Source organism: Pelobates fuscus, chromosome 9 (assembly GCF_036172605.1).
Source record: "Pelobates fuscus isolate aPelFus1 chromosome 9, aPelFus1.pri, whole genome shotgun sequence".
In the NCBI taxonomy this organism is placed as follows: domain Eukaryota; kingdom Metazoa; phylum Chordata; class Amphibia; order Anura; family Pelobatidae; genus Pelobates; species Pelobates fuscus.
The window spans coordinates 4,793,814-4,804,406 of record NC_086325.1 but is presented as its reverse complement, the minus strand read 5'-3'; the positions used below and the strand labels follow the sequence as shown (position 1 = coordinate 4,804,406).

Here is a 10,593-nt window from a genome sequence, read left to right as displayed (position 1 = left end):
TCAGCACTTTACAGGTTACATTACAGTAGAGGGAGGTACAGTCAGTGCAGTAGGTATACAGTGTATGTATATTTTATTTCTCACTATGCTCATCCTTTACCATCAGTACAATTATTGAGGTCGGTGTATGTCGGATGCACCCAATGTACCACTCTCAGACTTACATTTTTGCTCTATTTATCTCCTGGCATTGTCCGGTGTCATTTTAGAACACGGAGATGTCTAACCTCGTTTCTTCACATTCTGCACAGCTGAATCGATTTCTTCATACTTATTACACTATGCTGCAACATAATCTTCTCCTCATAGCTGACTGCACCTGACTGTTTTTCAGGCTGTAAATCAGTGGGTTTAACAGAGGTACAGCAGCTGTGTTAAACAGAGAGAAGAACTTTTTGGAGTTCAAGGTGTCAGTTGACGACGGTGTCAGGTATTGGCAGACGAGGATTATGTAGAGAAGGATGACGACCGTCAGGTGGGAGGAACAGGTGTAGAAGGCTTTCTGCTTCCCTGTGTTGCTCCGAATTTTAAAGATGGTCAAAATAATAAAAACATAAGAAATAAACGTCAGAACAAAAGGAATTAGTGTTATAACACAAAGTCCATTTATAAAAACTATGGTCTCCAAAATAGTAGTGTCGTTGCAGGTTATTTCCATCAAGGGGACAATGTCACAAAAGAAGTGGTTGATTTCGTTGGTTCTATAACAGGAGAAAACTGAAAATATGACAACAGGGGCAAGAACTTGCATAAAACCCAAAACCCAGCAGGACGCAGCAAGGCACAGACAAACTCTTCCATTCATGATTGTGTGGTAACGTAAGGGGTGACAGATTGCCACATAACGGTCATAACTCATGGCTGTGAGTATTAACAATTCGTGACCAATAAAAGATGCAAAAATATACATCTGTCCAGGATGGACAGGTTGCCCAAGAAGAAGTACATGGGAGTGTGAAGACGACGATCCAGAACGATCACGAGGAATATGGTCATGTTGCCACCAAGAGTGATGAGATAAATGAGTAGAACCAGGAGGAAGATCGGAATTTGCAACTCTGGATGGTCAGAAATTCCCTTGATAATAAAATGGGTCACTGTGGTCTGATTTGTTGGAATCATGTGCATGAATCTTTTGATCTAAGGAATTAAAGAGATCAAATTTTACATTTAGAGTTACATCACGGAAATGCATAAAAATAAAGAGACATGGATATATCTTCAAAAAACAACAACTGCTTATAAGGGCTAATACATGAATACAAATTTAGGAGCAGTATTGCATTAAATAAAATGTTGTGTTCTGCAGAGTCTGTACATAGTGTATAATGCTTGTCTTGCATGTGCTGTTTCTGCCTGGGTTGCCCACTATCTATCCTATTATGACTGTCATTATATTGACACATTTATTAGTTTATTTAAAATTTAAAAAAGCCAAAATGGAATGCAAAAGTGCTGGGAATGGAAAACCCCAGTATAGATTGCCCTTGAATCCTTCACTATGTGTATCGGATCTCTGGGACCAGAAAAATGCTCGCAGATCGCCCCTGAACATAACAGCAACCTTCAATTATTATTTTCACCTTCTCGGTCTTATCAGTGAGGTGGAGCCGAGATCTAGTGAGGCACAGTGAGCAAGGTCCCACCACTGGGTTATCATTTAGAATTAGGGAGACTCTAGTCATGTACAAAAAGTGAGAACGGGCAAAATATATATTATCTTTCCTTTTGGATAGCCCTACCCCAGTGCTCAATCAAGGTTATCTCGATTTGCTAAAAAACAAACCTTTTAAAATGTGTCTCTGGTTTCGTTACTGTGTGATCAGGGAGGAGGTACAATTTCATACAAATTCTGGAGGGATATTTGTAAATATTTTCTTGGCATAATATGTCTGACAATCCTGGCCATCAAGTTCACAACAACAATAAATTTTTATTAGTACATATTTATAAAAAAAAACCCTAAACATTGCCATATATTTTCAAATAATGGGTGAAAAATGGCAAAGAAAATCTTAAAAACCCTGGAATTTCTGCATTTTAAAAAACATTAACTTTTTTTTGTAACAGTTTTGAAACCTGTGACTTTTATTATATATGTATATATATGTATCAGAAGAACCGCATTCCCTCTCATATATTTATACATATCCCCGGTGTAAAGGGGCATTCCCAAAATCAGGATGTTTATATGACATTCATTGGGGTCGTTTTGGTTAGCCTTAAATAAAACAAGACCAACCATGTAATACATTTTATATTTTATCCATTCTAAATAGATCCAAACTGATCTTTATTGAAATATTATTTAATGACAGAATTGGTGTAAAGTTAGAGGTAGAGCAGTGTGTGTAGCTAATAAAAGATGTGAAATACTCTGCAATAAACTCACACCACGGCTATAAAAGTTGTATGAAAATGAATACATATTTTAGTGACCGCACAGGTTATTGTATGTTATGTATTAATGATTGCAATTTGTATAATGAAATGTTTTGTAATATTTTTGTATACCATGCAATTTGCTTTGCTAGCTATTTCTTTCCAAATTAATGTCAGTCCAGTAAACGCTGTGAGATTTTACGACATGATATGTGCAGGTTTTTGTTACTCAATCACAAGGGATACGTTTATGTTCTCTAATAGAGTCTCCCCATGTTTGTCATGAAATAGTTTGGATCACTCACAAATTAGGCACTGCTATGTAATAATAATAATAATAATAATAATAATAATATAACAATTAACAGCAAAACTGAAAGACAAGGAGCTTGAAATATATCTAAAATGGCCATTTTCCCCAGTTTGGCCTTTTTTTTTACCTAGAAAGCTCCCCTTCAGTCAGTTTGTCACTATCCTGCCGCGTTTTGTGAACAAACACCATGTAAATGTCATATGACTTCCTTTCAGTATCATTTAAAGAGGCATAACATTAAATAAAGTATCTAGCATGTGGTTATATGTCTGTGCAACAGAGGTTCCAAAAGAGTCTACGCAGGTAAACCCTTTAAACTACGGAAACTAAAAATACTGCCACCGCCTGCCTCCAGCATTAACTATGAATGCATTGACTCCCGTACAGAGGTCCACGACCAACTCACTGACCTAAACAGCCAGCAAGCTTCAGCCTTTACCTAACACAAGAGATGGTCGTACCCAGAAAACGTACTAATCAGTTCATTCCATAAACAATGAGTGAAAAATGTCGTGTAAAGTAATTGAGGTGGAAATAGCATTCAAGCACCTTTTGTTTCATTTCTAACCTTGGTAAAATGTTGTGGTGTCTTAAATAACACAACTCACAACAAATCCTGTGTCCGGATTGCACTATAACCTGAGGTGTGTTCACTTACCTGCTAAGGATTATTCTGCGAGGGTTGCAGTGTGTCCTAATTACTTTTAAAACTATGAGATCTTCTCGACATTCTTCTCAATCTTCCGTACAACCCTAGAACCTTCCCAGCTGAGAACCGCCACCGGACAAACAGGTTGGGAATGTCCGCCTTGACATTCGTTGCAGTTTTCAGTATTTGGTGGCTTTACTGGTTAATCGAACACTAAAACCATATTATTTATTATTTTACTCGTGTGTTAAAGAATTAATGACTGTGCTATCACTGTAGAGTTTTCTTTAAAACCTGAATTTCCTCTTTTGGATAATGGACAGTATTCCACCCATCAGAGATATATATATCGGAGATCCTGCTTATTCATACAATGGTTAATCATTTTTTTTCTTTTCTTTTAATTAATCTCAGGTGTACAAAGAACATCGCCATGGGTTTTCATTTAACCTACTCAACAGACGTGTGCCAAATTAATAAGGTATTTACATTAGAGTCTGTCCATTAGTAATAATATAACATTTGAATTTATTTATTTAGAAAGGTGATTAAACTTAATATTGCCATATTGGAACTTAAAAATAGTTAAATTTTAATTGTGGTTAAATCGTGGAGTTAAAAAATTACTCAGCCCTTGTTAATGAGGAGGTTATTTTATAGATTTGTCAACTTTGTTAAGCAGAATCATTGTCTCATTCTTTATATTATTATAAGTATATATATATATATATAGGTACTGTATATATAATAAGTAGAGGGTTGTACCACCTTGATGTGTTTCTTGAGGTAGGTGTAGTCTCAGAGGTATTGGGAAATTTAAAACCAGAAGATTACAGAAGAATATCGTGGAACATATCTTGCATAAAGTAAAAATATAACAAATAGAATTGCACTTTGTAGAGCAAAGCTAGTTCTAACTGAATGCGCTTGGGCGGTACAATCCTCACCTAGGGATATTCTGTATTTTCTTTAACTTGCTTCCACGCAGAGGAACCCCATCTAAGTATGGTGACTAGGTGGTGTCCACCCCACCTTGGGGGTCTTACTGGTTTGTTGGTAGGTTGGTAGATAATATATAAACTTAATATATAAAAAGTAAGAATAAAAAATATGGTGCTCACTGTTGTTGATGTAAATAAAAGAATATGAGTAGACAAAGATGATCTCCTGTGCCTAAACCAGAACCTCTCTCTATTCCCATACTCTATGTCAGGTTTGTCAAGGTAATTCTCCAGTGCTTACAAGCGTGGTCCCATGCTTAATGGCTATCTGACTGTATGAGAGGAAGGTAACACAAAAATGAAGTACTGTGGTGAAACCATTGCTGCTGGAGCGATCTATATAAATTCTCTTTCGTGCCTAAACCGGTATATCTTTCTATTCCCACATTCGATGTCAGGTTAGCCAGGATAATTCTTCCGTGCCTTCAAGGGCCCCTAAAATAAGTCCCACATTTAATGACAGTGAAAAGGAATAGGTAGCTACTCGAAAAACTCAACAACTTTCCTCCCTCGAGGGGCCCTCCTAGTGCTATACTGATGATCTAATGATAGCACACGGACTTGCTACCACGTTGATGTTTTAATCTATTCACTTATTCACGGTTATCATGCTCAGTTCTCTAGGGATCATGCAATATTAGTATTCAGTGGGACTAGCAATAGGTGCCCTTAAAGGCACGGGAGGAAAGTTGTTGAGTTTTTCGAGTAGCTATCTATTCCTTTTCACTGTCATTAAATGTGGGACTTATTTTAGGGGCCCTTGAAGGCACGGGAGAATATCCTGGCTAACCTGACATCGAATGTGGGAATAGAAAGATATGCCGGTAGGGGGCGTGGCTTGCCGGCGCATGGAGTGAGACGTGCTTTCCCGGAGCTCTGCGATCTCGACCCACATAGCCCCTATTATTAGCGAAACCACGCAGGTGAAATGGGGAAAACTAGACGCCAGGGCACCCCAGGACCATCGGGCACTAGCCCATCGAGAAAACAGGCCGGCCCGATGGATGATTTTCTCTCCACACCCGACGCTTACCGAGCCACGAGGCAGGCAGACAAAATGGCGGTGGCATCCCCTGGAGCTGAGAGCGGAGCAGGCTCAGAGCCTAGCTCAGCAAGAGGGGAAACACTGACGCAAATCACGGCAGAACTGACGGCCATATCGGCTAATATGCTCACCAAGCATGATAAAACTGCCATGGTAGCGGAACTGAGAGCGGCGATCCGTAAGGAGATTCTAGAGGTGCGCAGGGACCTCACGGCCTTAGAGGAGCATGTCACAGAGCTGGAGCACGAAAACATGCAAGCTATACAACACTCCCAGGCAGCTGACCATGCCACTGCCAGACAGGGCTCAGTGCTCCTAGAGCTCCGCAGGCAGGTAGAGGACTTGGACAACAGGGGCAGGCGGAATAACATCAGGATAAGAGGCATGCCCGAAGCTGAATCTGAAGACCTAGGTACTGCCCTCACGCAGCTTTTTACTCGTATACTGGGCGACAGAGCTCAGGATGACTACCACATCAAACGAGCACACAGGGCCTTGCGGCCCCCGGGAAGAGAGGGCCTGCCCCGAGATGTGATCTGTTGCCTCCTCTCCTTTCAGCTTAAAGAAGCCATTATACAGGCAGCACGCACGCAGACCGTCACCTATCAGGACGCCCCGATTTCCTTATACCAGGACCTCTCGGTCCTCACTTAAGATGCACGGAGAGCCCTACGCCCTTTGACAAGCATCCTCCAGGAAAAACGCATCCCATACAAGTGGGGCTTCCCTTTTAACCTTCAGGCTAAGAAGGGCAAGATGTGGTGCTCCCTGCGCTGGCCTAACGATATACCCAGCTTCCTGAGAGCCCTCGATCTACCGCCAGTCAACATCCGCAATTGGATCCTGGACCAGCCTCCACCCCACCCCGAGGTCCCCGAGGCTCTCCGCAATCAACCTAGAAGAGACGCGCAACCCACTCACTGGGGGGGCCCTGCGGGCCCAGAAGAATAACTGCTGTCCTCCGGTTAAGTATCCCGTCGTCTTGGTCCCGCAGCAGCAGGAGCCGACCTGGGGAAGCCTCCCCAGACGACGTTGATAACAGATAAGTTGCCACGTTCGCATTTACACTAGAACACTTAGCTCATAACATGGGTGGGAACCGGGACATTCCGCCGGCAGGGCCTCCCTACATATTTGATGCAGTGTGAACAGTAGCGGCTTCTCCAAGGCTACATCTAGGCCCTTGCCGATTTTGGGTGGGGAACGGGTTTACGCCAACACCATCATTCATGGGACATTTGAGAGACCACACTCCCTAACACCCCCTGCGGGCCTGCTCAGTTTGTACGATTGTACTCCTCCACCTGGGGAACGACCACCTTAACATACGGCGGCAGTTTAAGGCCCAGCTTAACACGCTGCCCACGGAGGCCTTCCAGTCTGAACTTTTGACACACACTTTGCAAGGGGGCACCCACGGGGAAGTTGAGACGTTTTATAATTGTATTTGGGCTGTATAGGAATAATGCTCGGGGGTGAGGGCCCGTATTATACTATGGCATGTCCCCTTAACTGACCTAGATGCGCCAGCTGCCCCACAGCAGGCGGCGGACCATTAGGTCGGCGCCTGCGGTCTGGCGGCGCTGAATGGTGATCGAGTCCGGCTGTATGTCCATTGCAGCGGGTGCGGCCTGGGGGCCGCACTGTATCGCACGCGCCACGTGCTGTTCTACCAACTACACTGCGAGAGGTGTCCTTATAATGCCGTGGCGGGTGGTTCGGTCCCCGGCTCCGGGGTCGCTCCTCCCCACCCCATGAGGCTCCTAAACGTTAATGTATGTCAACTGTTATGTTTGGTCTTTTGATGTTATATTTCCGTTATGGTTAACTTTGATAGCTGAATTCTAGATCAGCACTGGCGGGGTGGGACCGGCTGTGTTCAACCTGACCTCTTATTACGGCCTCGGGGTCACCTTGCGGCCTGCGACGTTAAGTCCCTCTACCAAATTGGCCCCCCCACGTCAATTTATCAACTCCCCCGACCCGCGGTTGCGAGTCAGACACCTGTAGACCATCACATTAGGTGAAGTTATCGCCCCTTATCGGGCCTCCCAGGGCATGGCGCCAACAGTGTGGAGCCGCTATATGAGCCCCCCCCACTAACCAAACAAGCAGTCTTATAGGCTTTGACACTGCACAGGGCTCCATGCCTCAAACGCCATCCCCAAGCGGAATTCTTAGTTGGGCGGGAAATGGCTCAGCGGGGGGACCCCGGGGCCGACTACCTTAATGAGCACTGTTAAGTTGTATGCAAACTGCCTAATGTTGTCGGGGTACGCTGATGGCGTGTGGTGGCAGCACTCCCACAGCCAAGACTCAAACGCCCCAACCCAGACGGTACCTCTCCTCTGCCCGGCCTATACCATTGCTCTGGCACTCTGCCACGTGAATTCCCATTCCCCAGACGCCTACTAGACGAGATGAACGCCCCACGACGTGGGTCGAGGGAGAGCGGGCACCGTTCTCCTTAGACGAACCTCTCCTACCGGACTTCCTCATCCCCCAGCAACTGACCCACCTGTAGATCAGGTCACCCTCGCACGACCTAGGGTCTTAGTTGCCTCACCCTCTGAAGCCCTTGACGGGCCAGGACCCCTATACAGGGACAGTACCCTCACCTCTCCCCCCCCATCCTCCCTCCTCCACCCCCCCTCCTTCCTTTCCTCTCCCTCCCCCCCCCACCCCGGACAGCCATGGCGACCACTTTCACCCCCACTCCTTTGACCCTATTCTCGCACAATATTCAAGGTCTTAATTCCCCCGAAAAACGGCGACAACTGCTGAGAACCTTGTGGTCACACAGAGCCTCGATAGCATTTCTGCAAGAAACGCAACTCAAAGGAAACGAGGCCCCCCAGATACGGGATAGACGGTACCCACTGGGATTTTACGCCAACAACCCGGACTCCAAACGCTCAGGTGTGGCTATTATTTTCGCCAATACAATCCCGATCGAGAACACTGCTTCACAAGCAGACCCACAGGGGAGGTTTTTATTTGTAAAGGGCGTAATTGCAGCACATAAGTACACCTTCGCCACGATCTATTGCCCCAACAAGGGACAACACCGATTCCTGACAAAAACCTTGACACAATTGGAGAGGTTCCGAGAGGGAACCCTGATACTAACTGTCGATCTTAACATCCTGCTGGATCCCCGGATGGACACATCCGTGGGCACCAGCACCATCCCCACACATTGTTTAAGGCAAGCCAAACAAGCTCTGGGAAAATCGGGTCTGGTCGACTGCTGGAGGGTGGCGCATCCTGACGCTAAAGACTACACATGCTATTCCGCGGTACACAATAGATATAGCCGGATAGACTACATCTTCCTCGCCCAAGAATACCTACCCTTCCTCCTCACATCCAACATTGGGATACAACATGACTCGGACCATGCCCCAGTACTCATCACACTTAAATCTCCGCTCTTCAAACCTCGAGAACGTCACTGGAAACTCAATGAAAGCGTAATGGGGGACCCTACCTTCACCACCCAAATCGCACAGACATTGACGCATTATTTTGCTGACAACGACGGCCCCGACGTGGCCCCCCTCACGGTATGGGAGGCGCATAAATGTGTGATCCGGGGACACTTTATCAAACGCAAGAAAGACCACGCCACGTAGATCCAGACACTGACATGTACAATAACGGACTTAGAGACGCAGCATAAACAGGACCATACAGACGATACCTACCGCCTTCTCACCGACCAGCGTAGACAGCTCAGGGATTTACTTTCACAGAATTTGTTGCACACTATCCGAAAGTCCAATAGACATTTTTATGAATTCTCCAACAAATGCGGGAGAATGTTGGCCCGCACCCTGACACAGAGGCATAGACAACAACATGTACATCAGATAGGGGGCAGGGATGGGACGGTGAAACGGGCCCCACCGGACATCTTACACGCTTTCAGGCTCTTTTACGCGGATCTGTACAATATCGACGCGACCTCGCACCGTACGGACCCTTCACTGCACCAGCATAAGATAGAGGCGTTCCTCTCTGAGTACGTGGGACGCAAGGTCCCAGACGACGTAGCCGAGGACTTGGACCGCCCGATCACTGAGGAGGAACTTGCCGCCGCCCTTAAACAATCTAAGTCCAACAAGGCCCCGGGCCCCGATGGCCTGCCGCCCTCATACCTGCGTAAATTCAAAAACATACTGCTGCCACACTTGCTGCAGGGCCTCAACTCCCTGTTGGAAGGGGGCAGGTTCCCTGTAGACACATTACACGCGACGGTGACGGTAATACCCAAGGATGGTAAGGACCCCACTGACTGCGGGAGTTATAGACCAATATCGCTACTCAATGCAGATCTAAAACTATTCGCCAAGACCATGGCCTTGAGACTCTCCCGCATACTCCCTGCGTTGATCCACCCGGACCAGGTGGGCTTTGTCCCCGGCAGAGAGGCCCGGGACAATACTATCCGAGCCCTCAATCTGATCCACTCCGCCCGGTCGACCAACAAAAATCTGGTGCTGGTCTCCACGGACGCAGAAAAGGCCTTCGACCGGGTGGACTGGAAGTACCTAGAAGCCACCCTTCATCATATGCAATTCGGACCCAAAATCCGCTCATGGATCCTGGCTTTATATACTACCCCCACGGCACGTATACAGATCAACGAGGCGCTCTCGGCCCCGTTCAACATACGCAACGGCACCAGGCAGGGCTGTCCCCTGTCCCCCCTCCTGTTCGCCCTCACCCTGGAGCCCTTCCTGGAGGCGGTCAGACGGGACGGGGGTATTACGGGGTACAACCTGCACCGCGTGGAGCATAAGGTGGCGGCTTACGCCGACGACATGCTGTTTTTTATAGACAACCCCATGGTGTCGTTCCCCAACCTGCTGCGGGCCTTCAGGGAGTTTGGAGACATCTCCAATCTCAAGCTGAACATGACTAAATCAGAGGCCCTACCGATTTCGCTCACAGCGGAGGGGATCGCACACCTACACTCACAATTCCGTTTTTCATGGTGCACCGATAAGCTAAAATACCTCGGGATATGGCTACCCACTAATCTGACCCTACTGTACCAGTTAAACTTCCTCCCCATCCTTTTGGTCCTACATAATGACCTCCGGCGCTGGAGGGGCCTCTATGTCTCCTGGTTCGGCCGGATAAACGTTGTTAAAATGAATGCGCTACCTCGCCTGCTATTTTTGTTCCAAGCGGTCCC

At 46.4% G+C, this 10,593-nt stretch overlaps 1 pseudogene; it reads right to left on the bottom strand.

Moving 5' to 3' along the window:
- Nucleotides 1–274: 274 nt before the first annotated feature.
- Nucleotides 275–1,122, bottom strand: LOC134573003 (olfactory receptor 5B12-like; annotated as a pseudogene).
- Nucleotides 1,123–10,593: the final 9,471 nt, after the last annotated feature.